The sequence below is a fragment of the Microtus pennsylvanicus genome, chromosome 7, assembly GCF_037038515.1.
Source record: "Microtus pennsylvanicus isolate mMicPen1 chromosome 7, mMicPen1.hap1, whole genome shotgun sequence".
Lineage (NCBI taxonomy): Eukaryota > Metazoa > Chordata > Mammalia > Rodentia > Cricetidae > Microtus > Microtus pennsylvanicus.
Genome location: NC_134585.1, coordinates 52368048 through 52385002, shown reverse-complemented (window position 1 = coordinate 52385002; position 16955 = coordinate 52368048). Strand labels below are relative to the sequence as shown.

The following is a 16955-nucleotide window of genomic DNA, read 5'->3' as shown; positions in this document are numbered from 1 at the left end:
TCTTCCTTATAAACTGTATCTTCCAAAGAAAATATACTATTATCTGCATCCCTTCTTAGTTTACAAAGTATCTATAAGGGGGAGTTGCTTTGTCAAAATGCAAAGCACAAGAGTGGTTCCCTATACCCACAGCAGGCAGCTCACAATCACTCCAGCTTCAGGAGATCCAACCTTCCAGCCTCTGGCCATACCAGCATCATGGCTTGCTACCCACAAACATACAAACATGCATACACTTAATTAAAAATAATTTAAAAAATTTTAATATGGAAAAATACCACCAACCATATCACAATTTAAGCATCAAATCACCAGGTAACAAGTCTACTCTGTCAATATAAGAGCAGAGCAATAGTCACAAAATGTGATATGATAACACTGAAATTAGCTTTTGATCGCCACCTACATACAGCAGAATATAAAGAATGATTTATGGTTTTTGTTTACAGCATCTGTGTAGTAGATATGCAGAGACTCTCCCTCTTAAGAACACCTGGAACTGCATGGATGTATGGATTTCTTACTTAAAGACTGTGTTAGCTGAAAAGAAGACTAAACCATTCAAGCACAATGTGAAGACTGACACTCACTTGAAGAGAGAACAGAGACCCATATATTTGTATTTAGTTATATACTTAACTCACAGCAACCTACAATCTGGAGTGAACTAGCATAGATTTCAAGGTGCAGCAAAGAATGAACAGACCCCATAAAAGACAGAAATACATTTGTAGAAGCAGTATAAAGACGAGAAACTGACACCCAGTGCTCTGGATGATATCAGCGTGGGAACTAGCAAACTGTGCATCCTTCCAGTGTCCCTTAAAGCGTGGGAACTAGCAAACTGTGCATCCTTCCAGTGTCCCTTACAGCGTGGGAACTAGCAAACTGTGCATCCTTCCAGTGTCCCTTACAGCGTGGGAACTAGCAAACTGTGCATCCTTCCAGTGTCCCTTACAGCGTGGGAACTAGCAAACTGTGCATCCTTCCAATGTTCCTTACAGCGTGGGAACTAGCAAACTGTGCATCCTTCCAATGTTCCTTACAGCGTGGGAACCAGCAAACTGTGCATCCTTCCAATGTTCCTTACAGCGTGGGAACCAGCAAACTGTGCATCCTTCCAATGTTCCTTACAGCGTGGGAACCAGCAAACTGTGCATCCTTCCAATGTTCCTTACAGCGTGGGAACTAGCAAACTGTGCATCCTTCCAGTGTCCCTTACGCCGTGGGAACCAGCAAACTGTGCATCCTTCCAATGTTCCTTACAGCGTGGGAACTAGCAAACTGTGCATCCTTCCAGTGTCCCTTACGGCGTGGGAACTAGCAAACTGTGCATCCTTCCAGTGTCCCTTACGGCGTGGGAACTAGCAAACTGTCTATCCTTCCAATGTTCCTTACAGAGTGGGAACTAGCAAACTGTGCATCCTTCCAATGTTCCTTACAGCGTGGGAACTAGCAAACTGTGCATCCTTCCAGTGTCCCTTACGGCGTGGGAACTAGCAAACTGTCTATCCTTCCAATGTTCCTTACAGAGTGGGAACTAGCAAACTGCCCATCCTTCCAATGTTCCTTACATGTCAAGCTTAGCGCAGAAGATTTTAAATAAATAAATAGATAGATAGATAGAATCTTCCCTAAGAATTTCTAGCTGTAATGGTTTACGTGCATTGATTACAAAGCACTAATCCCAGCACCTGTGAAAGGTAAAGACAGAGGATCATTTGAGTTCAAGGCAAGCCTGGGCTAAACACAGAGGACCTGTCTCAAATAAAACAACATAAACAACAACAAAAACAACAACATCACACACACAATAGAATAATATCAACAAAAATTGTTAGCAATAGATTTAATTTTATGGTGGCAGAATATTTATTTTCTAAATAGACAGAAAAGATAATGAATAAAGCCAAACATTAACTTAAAGTGATTTGTATTTATAGTTCTCAACAGTACCTGGTATTATCTCTTTAAGAACATATTTAATCTTAGGGTTACAACTAACCCCACAAATGATAAAGTAAGGACCAGTATTGCATACACTAGGAAATAAATCATCATGAACGAGAAAACAGGACAGTCAATGACAGAATGAGACTTACATATACCATATAATTAAATAATAAGTATTAACTCATACTTGAGGGCACACCTATAATCCTAGAACACAGACAGTTATGCAAATGAAAGTTTAAGGTCAATCTGTGCTGCATAGTAAAGTTCAATATCAAAATAAATAGAAATAAAACACACAGAGTAACAAAAAAGATTAACTTGGTTCATCTTCTTTGAAAAAAATACAAAAAAAATATGTGAGAAAAGGGATAGCTGCACAAGCAAACAAATGAGATATATGTCTGCTTAAGGAACCTCCTAATATAATAAAGACCAACATGAGACTCCACAGACACCATTCAATGGTGAAAAATATGCCAGAATATGGATAGTCGCTTCCGTCACTTCTATTTCAACCCGGTGATAAAAGTTTTAGCCAGAGCAACTGGAAGAAAAGAAATAAAATATCCATGAACAAACAAGAGAAGAAACATCATCTTTGTTTATAGGACATGTGATCTGGCATAATATAAAGTCAGCTGTGTTGAGGCAGGAGCAAAGGTTAAGTGGTTAAGAGTACTGGCTGCTCTTGCAGATGACTGGGGTTGCATTCCCAGCACCCACACAGCAGTTCTCAGCCATTTATAGTTCCAGCTCCTGGTGAGGCAGTGCACTCTTCAGGCCTCTCTGAAGCATCAGGAAAACATGAGGTACACATATATACATGTATGCAAACACCCATAAACATAAGTCTTTTCAAAATCAATTGTGTTTCTATATACTAGAAATTAAAAATCTGAAGAAAAATTACAAAATATGTTCACTGACAATAGAATCAGAAAGAATAAAATTCAAAATAATACATTTAATACAATAGGCAAAAGGCTTACCAGCTAGAAACTGGTAAGACTGCTGAAGTTAAGGAAAGACAAGGTACATAAAAAGTAAATTCATGAAGATAAAAGGAAGTCTTTTCCCACACAGCAGAATACTGTTACTATAACAAAACTGGAATCCCATCTAAACCACAGTGGTGTTTTGTGTGTATGTGTGTGCATGTTTATGTGTGAGTGCATTTGTGTATATGTGTGAGCACGTGTGTTTGCATGGGAGTATGTGTGTGTTCATGTATCTGTATGTGTACATGTGTTTGTGTGTGTGCATATGCATGTGTGTGTTAAACAGAAATACTTGACAGAAACAATGGAAACATTTTGACAGTTTTGGCATCCCAGCCTTTTGCCTGGCCCTGTTCAGTGGGCCAGTGGAAGGCAGAGAGGGGCGGGAAGGTATGATAGGGCAGAGTTGCTCATTTCAGAGCAGATATTAAACACTGAGAGAGTAACAAGAGGCCAGAGCAAGATGCAACCTTGAAAGACTCCCAATGACCACTTTCTCCAAATAGACGTGTCCTAATCTCCCTGGGTGTGTGTGTGTATGTGGGGGTATCTTCCGGTAAGCTACTCACTTACTGAACCCCTCAGTGAAACACCATGGACTTGGTCAGACAGATCATACCGTACAGTCTTATGAAATGCCTTTTGCCACGCCAGAGGTGGAGTTACTGACCCTATGTGTCCCTCAATGCAATCAAGATTAAACTTCACAGCCATGTTTGGGACCCAAGGATGGCATCTTTGAAAGTCATCAGGTTAAAAAGTAAAGACTCAGCTGGTGTCACAGCTCTAAGTCGGGGGGGGGGGGGCGGGGGAAGCACCCAACAAATGATGTGGCCACAAAACTCCTGAGCCTAGAAAACCTGTAGGTCACATAGCCCCATTATACAACAGATGGGGGCTGTGGAACAGTGGGGGCACAGATTCCCACACCTGGCTCGGGGCATGGCAGGCCTTGGGGAGGCCAGCCATGGAAGAGGGGGCACAGCATCCCTGCCTGATGGAAGTCAGATAAGATGCTTTAGTCCCCAATCTGCTGCTTTGTAGTACTAAAACCTAAGTCACTTTGGGTCAGAGGTTACTCAAACCCACAAAGACTGAAAATGCCTTTCCAGTTGCAGATTTTAGTTCATGAGAACTACAGTCCATAAGTCCTGAACAACACCTATAAGAGTGAGGCAAAACTACATGACAATGAAATCTGCATAATAAATCAAGCAATAATCCTGAAATAAGAAAAAGACAGAAAATTATAAAGTAGGTAACCCAAACTGAAAGCCATGAGTGTAAACAATCTGAAGAGGGAGCAGAGCTTTATTTCATTTCTGCTGTTAGATGTGGAAGTCATTTCCAAGAATCATCTCCCTTAAAATATTTACTTTTCAAGGCTGGAGACACTGCTCTGCGGTTTTATGTTGTTCTGTTTAGTACATCTAGCAGGTCACTCCTCTAGTTTAAATAATTGTTTCCACATTTTCACACTCTGATTACAGAAAGGAGAGCTGACTACCTTGAACAGAAAGCACCTGAGAAAAGGCAGCAGAGGAGAAAAGTACAGTAATAGTCTGTGGCAGACGGCTGAGCCAGTGACCGAAGAACTTAAGGTATATGAGTATGTCTACTGTCGTGCCAGGAACCGAGTCCACAAGACAAGAACCAGAAGCTTCATGTGTGTGTCTACTTGGATGCTAGTTGCTTTCAATATTTACAATGGCTGCAGATGTTAATGTACACAATGTATTGTGTTATGCTGATGCTGTGACTAACAAATTTTTCCCCCTTAGCTCTGGTCTTTTGGGACATTTCCCTGCATCAGGTAACAGGTTACTCTATAATGGACACTGTGCGACAACTCCTTGGTTTAAAGAAGACTTTGGATGACTGACTGCCTTCCCGACCAAAGTTTCCTTTCTACCTTCCGGGCCCTTGGTTGACTATACTTCCCTAGGCTAGGTACCATTATAATCCCCAGGGACTGCTCCCAGGTGAAATGAGAGTGAATGAACAGCCTACATCCCTAGACACATCCCAGTCCATGAATCTGGCACTGGACAAAACATGCAAAGCACAATCATCAGGCCATGTGATTCCCTCCACCATCTTCTGACAGACCTTGAGACTGAATGCCCACTGTCCAAGGGGCAGAAGGAGAGATTTGGGCATGGTCAGTCATTTAGGGCAATTAGAGTCACAGACATAGACCAGTTACCTTACTCTTCAATTTTGATGTTTCTGAGTTCCACTTCTTCTTATCTACTTCTCAGACATGAACTTGTTAAACAAAATGTTTGTGAAAGCCAAAGTAATGGTCAAGCCATCTATCAGACCAAATCTGAGACAAAAGCTTTCCTTACAATAAATGTTTCTCCTGCTTGCTTAAAGATCCACCTCTCCTTGAAATGAACTTCTAACAAGTCGTGGATCAAATGTTCTAATATAAGTTTATAAGATACTTTATTGAGAAATAGAAAAGATAGTAAAGGCAAATGACAATCACTGATGCTGCTGCCAGCTCGCACACTCTGTTTTACAACCAGTTTATGGTCCTGAACCCATTTAAACACAAAAGATGGAACTTGGTATGTGAAGTCTTTCTGTGTGGTGCAGTATTAAGTGAGCAAAACTCTAAGACACTCGAAAACTTAACCACAAGCAATCATTTATCAGAAAAGAAGATTAACAAATGAGCATAAGGATTCCTGGTTCAATTACTTTGTATAATTAAATCTTTTACAAGACTTTTGCAGAGAGAAGCAATAACTTCAAGAAAACCATTGGTCTAGTAGACCTCTTGATTTTTCAAAAACAATTTATTTCTCAATTAAACAAATTTGGAAATATCCTAGTATTACTGTCTACAAGTGAAACACATGTTACCCTATCACATGCTCTGAGACATTCTCCAAGAGAGAAATGTGATCACCAATATATTTGCCATGTACATGATTATCTTTCTAAGCTATGTTAATTATACAACATTGAGCCTCAATTCAGGAACCCTGCCTGGAGGAAAAGACTCCAGATGACTTAAGGCCTTTGGCAAAAGGATTCCAAATGAGCTGCAGTCTAAGATGCTAGAAGTTTCAAGCCAAATTCTCCAGTTTTAAACAATGAGATGATGATGGTAACAAGAGCAAACAATGGGCTTTTAAAGAATTCCACTGAGTACCCAACAAATATTTCTTGTGTATGTATATCGTGTCAGGCACTCATTTTCGTACACTAGCTGAGAATCCTACAAACCAGGAAGCAGACTCTTCTGCCTCATAATCTAACAACTGATTTTTCCATTGCCGTGGCATTAAGCAGTGACCACTCGAAAGTCAACCAGGAAGGGAGCCTTACAATAAACACATCTCTCAATAATGACCAGTGTGTCTTCTCAATGAGATTCTTCTATCGGGATGTCAATCTCCAGAGTGCCAATACAGGACTGCCATGCCTTCTCACAACAGGAAATTAAGCATCTTCACCTCCAAGAAACTTCCTACAAGTATGTTCCTTGGAAGAAGCAATGGATTTGATTTCCTGTGCTGGATGACCTCAATATTTCTGATACAGTGTTTGAGGATCCTGCTCTCATAAACCCAATCAGCCTTATCCCTTTTGTTTCATTTTTATCCTGAGGAACTTTTAACCAACAGATAAAATCAAAGACTTGTACAACAGTCATTTGCATATATCTTAGTGCCCATGCCTCAACATTTATACACGAGTCTTTATCGATGTCTACTTTCCTTTGGTCACAAACATGCATTGAGGTTTGCATGTGCCCAGCATTATTATGTGCACTGTGCCATGTCAACCTACTGCTCTCTAAGCTGCCATTACTGTGCCTGTCCTCTGTCTTTTGGGGAGATGCTCTCTACGTAAGTAGAATTCTGTTTCTTTACCAACTTCCAGACATTAGCTTACATGAAAATATAAAATCCTACTTTCAAAACTTTGAATAAGCATTGTTTCCAAAAGTCTTGTCAGCTAAAGAGTATCTTTAAAAACCAGCTTGAGATATTATTTACATAGCCTGCAAACTTGATTGCTTAAAGTACACAATTCTATGATTTTTAAGTAAACTTACAGAGTAGTATGCTCATCTATACAATACAGTTTTAGGACTTTTCTCCTGTACCAAAAACTTTATGTCCTTTGACAATAACCCCCTATTCCCATCCCTTGCCCAGGGCAATCTATGCAAAGACCTAACTGACACCAGACCTCATGTTTCCCATCAAGATACAACATTTTTCACTTCTTAGCATGCAGGGCTGTTGTATAGCCATTTCCTCAGAACTGAAACAGGCCTTCCTAGAAAGACAAGTGAGGGTAATGTACCAGGCACGGACTTCAGGGAGTCAGGAGTGTCACAACTATATTAATCAAGGCAATCCCTGATGCTCTGCTGCTGACCGGCCTGTGTATTGTGCAGACAACCCCAGAGTGTGGCTTTCTGGAGCAATCAGCCACTGATATAGCTGCCTAAGTAACCTCATGTTCCTACGTAACCTCAATAAGCTCTCAGGTTCAGCAACCTAGACTTGCTGCATTATTTCCTGGCCAGTAGTCAGTGCCCTTTCTAGAGTGAACAGAATTTGTATGTGTCTCCCCAGGAAGAGTAACAAGACAAGGTCTCAGAATAACCGCTACAGCCTTGGGGAGACTTTTCCAAAGACCACCACTGTCAACTCTCTATTTAGTCAAAGTAGGTTAGTATTCATTTGGTTATGTATTGAGGTTTAAGTTTTGATGTGAATAGAAAAGTTCCTCAGATTTTAAGAAAGAAAGAAAGAAAGAAAGAAAGAAAGAAAGAAAGAAAGAAAGAAAGAAAGAAAGAAAACAGCCCTCTAACTTACATGGAGAACAAGCCAAATATAGACAATGGGTCCCACAGTCAATACTGTTGTGGACTATGAAGAGTGAGCTAGATTTATGACTGACTGTGAGTCATTTCTCCATCTTGTCCATAAAGGCGGCATGTAATATGACATGCAATATCCTGCTGAAATTTCTACCCCATGCCATGGCATCATCTCAGATGAAGACAAATTATCTATGAACTGTGAACTCATTCAAGTCCCTAATAATTAGACATTCAGAATTTCCTTAAGATTAATAACTTTAGAGTATTTACTGGGTATGGTGGTGCACACCTTTAAACCTAGCACACGGGAGGCACAGACAGGCAGATCTCCGAGTTGGTCTAAAGAGTGAGACCCTGTTTCAAAACAAACAAAAAATTTTAAATTAGTGTAAAAAAACTGATCATCTTTTTAAAAGTGTCACCTGACTAAAACCATCCTTCCCACAACAATATTAAAAGTGAGGCAAAATTATGCCAAAATCCTAATATAATTATATTTCTAATAAGCAGCATTCTAGAAAAAGTTAATAATTTCTAATATCAGTTAATTAATAAAACTGCCATGCATAGATTTTCTCCTGGTAATTTTATTCACAAAAGCCGAATCATTAGTCCGGCACAATACAAGGGTGTGCAAATAAAGATACAGACGAGAAAAGCACTGCAAAGTCATTGTAGAATTACTAAAGAAATTTAAAAATTAATTGCACAAATATCTGTGACTGCCATAAGGAAAATACATAATATATTCCAGTTGTACTATATAATATATTCCATTTGCTTATTCAGAAAAGGATTCAATTTAAATCATAAAGCATACAAGACAACTGTCTTTATAGAATATGTAAATAGACAATGATCAGTCACTTTTGTTCAGAGAAAATAAAGAAAACATTTATCTCTAGTCTCAACAATATTCTTCAAATCAAAATGGAATTTAGTATACCCAGAAAAATGCAGTTTCAATTTATTCTGTGAACATGTATAAAAAAGTGATGACAAGAGAAAGATGTTAAGATATAATTATATGTTATGATTCTATTGAGAATAAACATACAGCATATATTAAATGATCTTTTGGTTTCATTTTAGATTATAGACCAGAATTTCAAATTTTGGTATGTATAAATAACTTTTTATACAAGTCTATACAAATTATCATTAAAATCATATATTAAGCTGTACCATTGAAAGTTTTGTCAGTACTTTAACAAGCTTTCCATGACACATAAGAGGGTATCTAAGTATACTAAAAATATCAATAAAAACATACTGTTGCCCCTGGGTATCTGTAGAGTACTAGTTGCAGGCTTCACATAGACACAAAGATGTGAGGACAATTAAAGTTCCTATGCAAAACAAGTACAGCATTTGCACAGAGCCTGGATATGCCCTTTGTGAGATTAGCTCTTCTTATGAATGCTACATAAGGAATTATTATACAGCATTGCTTAGAAGCACGATCAGAGTCTGAAGATGAATCTGCAGATAAGAAACCCATGGATGTAGAGGGCCAACTGTTCTTTGTACTTAGCAACTACCAGAGTATACATGTATACATATCGTCATTGTCACAGATACCAACTTCAAGGAAATGTATTAATAATGACTTATATCAGCACAGTAAATGAGACTCTGGGTACGAACCTTTACATAATATTACTATTTCCATTCCAGGTCTAGATGGCCCAAAAGTGAACAGTCAATGGATGGCACCAGATGGATTTCCACTCCCAGCATTCTTTCTACAAGCTCTAAAAATGAACTCCTAACTACTTCATAATATGATGTTTCATCAATATTTAGTTATTTAGGCTAGTTCAGCTTCTACCATGAAAACAAAGAAATGAGGTTAAAGATGACAAAGGGAGTAGCTTATAGTAGGCTTCTGGAAGACATACTGACAGCTCAATGTGGGATATGAAGAAATGCAAATCTTGTGTAAAGAACACAGCAGCTAAATTAATGATGGGGAGAGGAAAACCACTAGAAAAATCAAAGCTTTTCACATTATTAAGCACATTATTAAGAATTATCTCTAAAGTCAAATGTAAACAAATGACTTGTTTCTACTCAGTTGAGTTTAGCGTCAGGAGAGCTCACTCAATGGTTAATGTGAGCAACATGCTTGATGACAGATAGGCTTCAGGATCTGCAGCACCCACATAAAAGCTTGGTGGGCATGGCATCAGCCTGTACTGCCAGCCCTCAGAGGAGGAGATGGGGTTCCTGGGGGCAAGCTAAATAGTTAGACTAGAATAAATAAGAGTTCCAGATTCAGAGAAAGATTCTGCCTCGGAGAACAAGGTGGAGAACAATAAAGGCTGTCTGTGTTAACCTCAGACTTGTACATGCAGCACACACACAGACACACACACACACACACACACGAAAGTCACCTTGCTTTTTAAAAGTCTCGAGAACATATTTTAACAGTGCTGGCACTGATGGGACCAGATACAGAGACCCAGAGCCAAACATTCTGTGTGTGTGTGTGTGTGTGTGAATGTGTGTGTGTGTGTGTGTGTGTGTGTGTGTGTGTGTGTGTGAGAGAGAGAGAGAGAGAGAGAGAGAGAGAGAGAGAGAGAGAGAGAGAGAGAGAGAGAGAGAGAACACTCAGGTTTGAGGTCTCCATCACATCCCTCCCCTTGGGAGCTCTGGAAACCCCATGAAAGAGCTAGAGGGTTTAAAAACACCTGAGCAAGGCCAGTGAATCAAGTAAGCAAGGTTCATGGGGGCTCAGAGAGACTGAGACAGCAAATGTGTGGGTCTTTGCTAGGTCCTCTCTGTATGTTATGGTTGTTGTCCTGGTGTTTTGGGGGGAGTCCTAACAGTGGGAGTAGGGTGTCTGACTCTTTTGCCTGCTCTTGGGACCCTTTTCCTCTTACTGGTTTGCCTTGCCCGGCCTTGATATGAAGCTTTATGACTGGTATTGTAACTTGTGCCATGTTTAGCTCATGTCCCTGAGTGGTGGGGGAGATAGGTGAGAGTTGGATCTAGGGGAGAGGTGAGGTGAGATGGAACTGGGAAAAGTGGAAGTAGGAGAAAGCTGTGGCTGGTGTGTATTGTATGAGAGAAGAATAAAAACAAAAATTGGAATTTTGTAAATTACAAGCAATCATGGTGCTATTACCTATAAATCACATAGAAACAAGAGAAACTCAAAGTTGATGAGTGTGGATAGAGGGGGAAAGGTGAAATGGGAGGGCAGGCTGGAATGAGGCCACATGTCTCCTCTATGTGGGGTTTGAGACTTGAACCACTGAGTGAGTGCAGGTCAGTAGTAGAGGCTTGTAAGGGAAGGACATGACCAAGTTTAGACACCACTCTGTAATAGCAAAACTTTCCCTAGGTTAAAACCTTGTTAAAAATATACTTCAGTAATGGGGCTTGAGAGATGGCTCAGCAGTTAAAAATGCTTGATGCTCTGCCAGTGGATCCAAATTCAGTTCTCAGCACCCACTTTGGGTTACTCAAAACTGCCCTTAACTTGAGCTCCAGGGGATCTAACACTCTCTCCTGACCTCCTAGGACACCTGCATACAAGGTTTGCCCAACACAAACTTTTTAATTACCTTAAAAAAACACTTTTCTGTAGAAACCCTACAATAGTAAGTGTAAGACTAATCGCATTACCAATAAATGTAACATAATACAGGTACTACAGAGATTAAAATTTTGACTAGGAAATGGATTAATTAGGTATGTGACTAGTATTAATATTGAGGGTATAATTTTTTTGCAGCTTAATACATGAATGCCTTTCGTAGTCCATGTATAGAGGACAGGCAGAGAAGGGTCTCTGAGATCTCAGACATGGCAAAGATCTTGTTTGTATCTCTGATTTCCATAAGAGTCTAGGGGAGTAATGGCTGGAGTGTTACTGTCGCCAACACATCCCCTTCGGTCAGAGAACTCTCCTTCTTCTTTACAGAGAAAACACTTGCTCAGCTCTGAGGAAACAGTGTGTGGCTGTATATCCTGGGTCCAAGAGAAGTCCAGGACCTGCGTGTGAACAACTTGTCTCTCACTGTATCTATATAGAACCAGAGTATCACATAACTTATGTTCTCTCTGGCGGGACACCTCACCTTCTGCCCACTCCCCAGACTTCCAAAGTCCACGTATTTAGTGTAGGTGTTGTCCAAGCCTATCAGTCTTAACCACAAGATCCAAAACAAGAGTTTTCACATTAAAATCTTCATAACCTATTATTCCATTCTATACCAAATTCACACAGGTCATCTCTACCTGCTGATTTTCCCAAGTTACAAAAAAAAAAAAAAATCAATCAAGTAAACACGAGTTTTTCTTTCCAAAACCAAAATAACAAAAGAACTAAAGTGAGATTATGTTTTTTTATAAATTTTTTAAAATATTTATTTATTTATTATGTATACAATATTCTGTGTGTATGTCTGCAGGCCAGAAGAGGGCACCAAACCTCATTATAGATGGTTGTGAGCCACATGTGGTTGCCGGGAATTGAACTCAGGACCTTTGGAAGAGCAGGCAATGCTCTTAACCACTGAGCCATCTCTCCAGCCCCAGAGATTATGTTTTTTTTTTACATATATAAGTTTCGATCTCAAAAGAGAAAATCTGATATATTTACTGTTATTATATTTTCACATAATTGTCACTGTCATTTTTACTATGCTGTTAAAACAAAATAGCCTACAGTAATCTGGGGTCAGGGTGGGGTAGGAATGGGCAAGGGAGAAGAAAACCAACAATGCTCTCTGTAACAATTTTACTACGATAAAAAAAATGCTCGTTTAATTCAGTGTAACTATTTCTTAAAATCAAACAAGATTTTAAAAGCTTCCTTAAAGGTTCTTTAAAAGTGCAATTTAATAGTGATTTTGCAGCACCATAATTTTATAATAAAGACAAAAATTTTATGCAATATTGACCTAAATGTTTTCCTTGATCTGCTTTCCATGTAAAGAGTGAACATTAAAGGAGTTGAAACCAACTCACAGATTTGCCTGGCACCCAACTTTATCAACAGGACTTGAGAACAAAAGCAAGCCTTATGATCAAATCTTTCTGAATGCCATTCTCATGGCACAGAAGCTCATTATGGTGTATAATCTTTGGATCTGCTTAATTTTAGTGTGTGACATTTCCATTCATTTCCAAGGTTATATTTTTTCCTAATAAAGTAGGAAGAAGATCACTGGAGATTTTCTAGTGCCCACCCCTAGAAGGAGACATACAGGAAATTAACCATTGATGGGGAAAGGAGAATTATTCTTCCCCAGGGATGAGCTACCTAAGGGATTGTCCAATACCAAGTGGTCAAAAAGGTGTGGTGGCACTCACCTTTAATCCCAGCACACAGGAGGCAGAGGCAGATGGATCTCTGTGAGTTCAAGAACAGCCTGGTTTACAGAGTAAGTTTCATGACAGGCTCCAAAGCTATATAGAAAAACCCTGTCTCAAAAAAACAAAACAAAACAAAAAAAACCGAACAAACAAAAAATCCAAAAACAAAGGCAAAAACTTTTAAAAATAAAAATAAAAAAGAAGTGGATTTGGGAAAAGTAAAATGTATGTAATTATAATATAATGTAAATGCAAAAGTAGAAACTCACTTAATTAAATAAGAATAAATCAGCACACAGGCACTAGAACAACAGCATCAGAGTATCCCTTCTGCTCCACAAAATGGTATTATTCTAAGCGATAGAGAGGGAAAACTGGGAGTACTGTTGAAGATCCAAAGAAGATTTTTTTAAAATTCAAGAACATTTTCTAGATTTAAATTCCATTTAGACTATTCTTTCAGACTCAGTGAGCACTAACTGTCTACGACCTTCAACTTCTCAAATACGCTAATGCTAGAGTAGTGAATGGATATATAGTTTTTAGATGTTTACATGTTTGAGAACTGGGGTTAAGCTAAATTTTCTATCTATAGAGGTGAACTCCAAAAGTGTACCTGCCAACACTGAAACCCTATTTCCTGGTTGGGTTCCCAACTACAATGCTGACTACATACATGTGTGTGCACATTTATATACGTTGACCACAATCTATATAGCAGTTTAATTAATTTTAGCAGTATTCTCTCATACAACACTGAATAAAAAGCTGAACCCTTGGGTCTATATACAGTTTGGGCACTCCTAAGTACGTGCACAAGTTTTATTTTCAGTTGGTCTAACATAAAACTGTACTGAGACAACAGAATATATGAAATTCTAGAAAATGTACTTTAAATTATACACATTTAAAATAAATTTTAAAATATATTACTACAGACCGCACTGGGTTGCCGCTGCCGCTGCCACCATCATGCCAGCCCCACGGGTCTTGGTGAGGTGGGTGACTCTCCAGGATGGGAGACAAGCCAATTTGGGAGCAGATTGGATCCAGCTTTATTCAGCATTACTACCAATTATTTGATAAAGACAGAACCCAGCTAGGTGCAATTTACATTGATGCATCATGCCTTACGTGGGAAGGACAGCAGTTCCAGGGGAAAGCTGCCATTGTGGAGAAGTTGTCTAGCCTTCCATTCCAGAAAAATCCAGCATAATATCACGGCGCAGGACCATCAGCCTACACCAGACAGCTGTATCATCAGCATGGTTGTAGGCCAGCTCAAGGCCGATGAAGATCCCATCATGGGTTTCCACAGATGTTTCTATTAAAGAACATTAACGACGCTTGGGTTTGCACCAATGACATGTTCAGGCTTGCCCTGCACAACTTTGGCTGACCTGCTGACCAGACACTCACGCTGTTTCCTCCTCCCTCCTCTTCCCAATACTATCTCACTCGTCCAGATGCTCCAAATATCATACACAAATGAGCAGGGCCGAGGTGGGAGTGGGTGCAGTGCGCTTCTGTCACCACGATGTTGTGCATGATGTTTGGATGCTAGACTAGTTGCATCTGACAGGAGATGTTTGTGTTGTACCAGCGCATGCCTTAGAAAGACTTAAGTAATGCAAAAGATTGTCAGTTTTTGTTTTATTTCATTTTTTAATCTACTGACAAGTTGCTCTAGTAACCCAAAGAAGTGAAGGAGAAAGCAGCTGCCTCACCACCCAGATATTGATTTGTTCAGATGTTTCAATGCCTCATGATAAAATAAAACCACAAAAGTTTTCTTAAAAAATATATATATATATATAAATATATATACATATACATTTACTTAAAACCCATTTTAATAAACGAGGGGGAAAGCCACTGTTTCAATTCCGGAGTCATTTATATCTCACTTTTCTGGAACAAGATCATAAAAGCATTTGTTGTAAATCCACCGCTCACCATAGAGCAGAAGCAGCAATACAGAAATGCATGAATAGGTGCAGTCAAGGTCTAGTTCAACTGTGTGAATGGACTCTAAAATCTGAATAGTATAGGTCATAAAATACTACTCTTTTTTGGATATTTCACAAGAATTCAAAAAAACATGAAAAAAAATGCATTCTTAGTTAAACATGCTGGACAAATATAGGCAGCTTTACTGGATATTTTTGTGTCAAACTTGACACAAGATAAAGTCATTTGGAAGAGGGAACCTCAACTGAGAAAATGCCTACACTGGTTGGCAAGCCTGTGGTGCATTTTCTTGGTTGATGACTGATGTGGGAGGCCCAGCTGACTGTGGAAAGTGTTCCTGAGTGCTATAAGAAACCAAGCTGAGTAAGCCATGGAGAGCAAGCCACAATGCAGCCCCTGCTTCAGTTCCTGCCTCAAGTTCCTGCCCTGCCCTCCCTTCATGAAGGACGGTAAAGCTGTGAGGTGAAATAAACCCTTTCCTACCCAAGTTGTATTAGGCCATGGTGTTTATCATGGAAATAGAAAACAAACTAAGACATCCAGTACCTCGGAGTATGATTGCCCTGGAAACAGGATCTTTATAAAAGAAAATGTAAAACACTGACAATCAAGTAGGTTCTGATCCAATACAGTAAGTAGCCTGATTAAAAAAGAAAAAATGCACAAGAGACACAGATTAAAAACAACATGAACACTTATAAGAAGAAAGCAATGTGACAAGAGTCAAGCAGCCAAAAGCCAAGGACCACGGTCAAACCAGAGCAGGAAGAACAATGCGGCTTCTCCCTGAAACGCTATATCTAGATTCATTTACTTTACTTTTTTGAGACAGGAATTCATGTAGCCCAGGCTGACCTAGAAATTGCTACACAGCCAAGCATAACCTTGAATTATTGGTCCTTAGTCCTCCACCTCACAAGTGCCAGAATTACAGACATGTGTCACCACTAAAATTAAATCAACTTTCTATGCATGATACAGCCAAACTCTCTTTTTCTGCCTTCAAAAAAAAAAAGTGTGCTCTCATTTGTCAATGGCTAATAGGAAGAAGGAAAGACAAGGCCTATTTACCTACTTTGTCTTGGTGTAAAATGAAAACATCCAGACTGAAAGAGATGAGTCCCCTCAGTAACTAAATCCTGAATCCTCAATATCCAAAAGGTATCATGGGCATTAATTCTAACTGGTCCTGAGTAAGTCAGGTAATGACCTCTAAGATCACCCTCTATTCAAACAGAGGGGGCACAGGCAAGCGAAAACTTCATTTAGATCCATGCCACTTTTGTGTTCTTTTTAATAATTAAATTTGACATTAAGAAATAGAAGAGGGATCTGGAAAGATGGCTCAGTGGGTAAGAGAACATGTTCTGAAAGCATGAGAATGTGAATTCCAACTGCCAGCTTCCACTCCGAAGCTAGTCACAGCCATGAGTATCTGCAACCATAAGTGTTGGGGGTTGGACAGTAGTATCCTGGGAGTTCACTGGACCCAGGCTAGTAAAGTGAGCTTCAGGTTCAGTGACAGATACTGCCTCGAAAATGAGGTGGAAAATGATAAAGAAAGACATGCAATGTTCTTGTCTGGCCTCCATATGTGTGCAAACTTGTGCACACATAACCACACATACAGCATACAAAAATTTTAAGGAAACAACTATATTTTTGTTAGTTACACTTTTACACATTCATTAAGTGGTCAGTTAGTAAGTTTGGTAGCAAAATTTCACTTCATTATCGGGTGAGGGAAGACTAAATGAGACACCGCTTAGTTGATACATTTTGTAGAAAGTGAGGTGAGACAACAACATGAGGTTACCTACAAGAGCTGCGACATGGTCTTTTTG

At 39.3% G+C, this 16955-nt stretch overlaps 1 protein-coding gene and 1 pseudogene across 6 annotated transcripts in view; one reads left to right on the top strand and one right to left on the bottom strand.

The window, feature by feature from the left end:
• Positions 1-16955, bottom strand: part of Supt3h (SPT3 homolog, SAGA and STAGA complex component) — a 367702-nt gene that overhangs the window by 204303 nt on the left and 146444 nt on the right. The gene's annotated exons all lie outside the window — the stretch shown is intronic.
• Positions 14082-14926, top strand: LOC142853744 (nuclear transport factor 2 pseudogene; annotated as a pseudogene).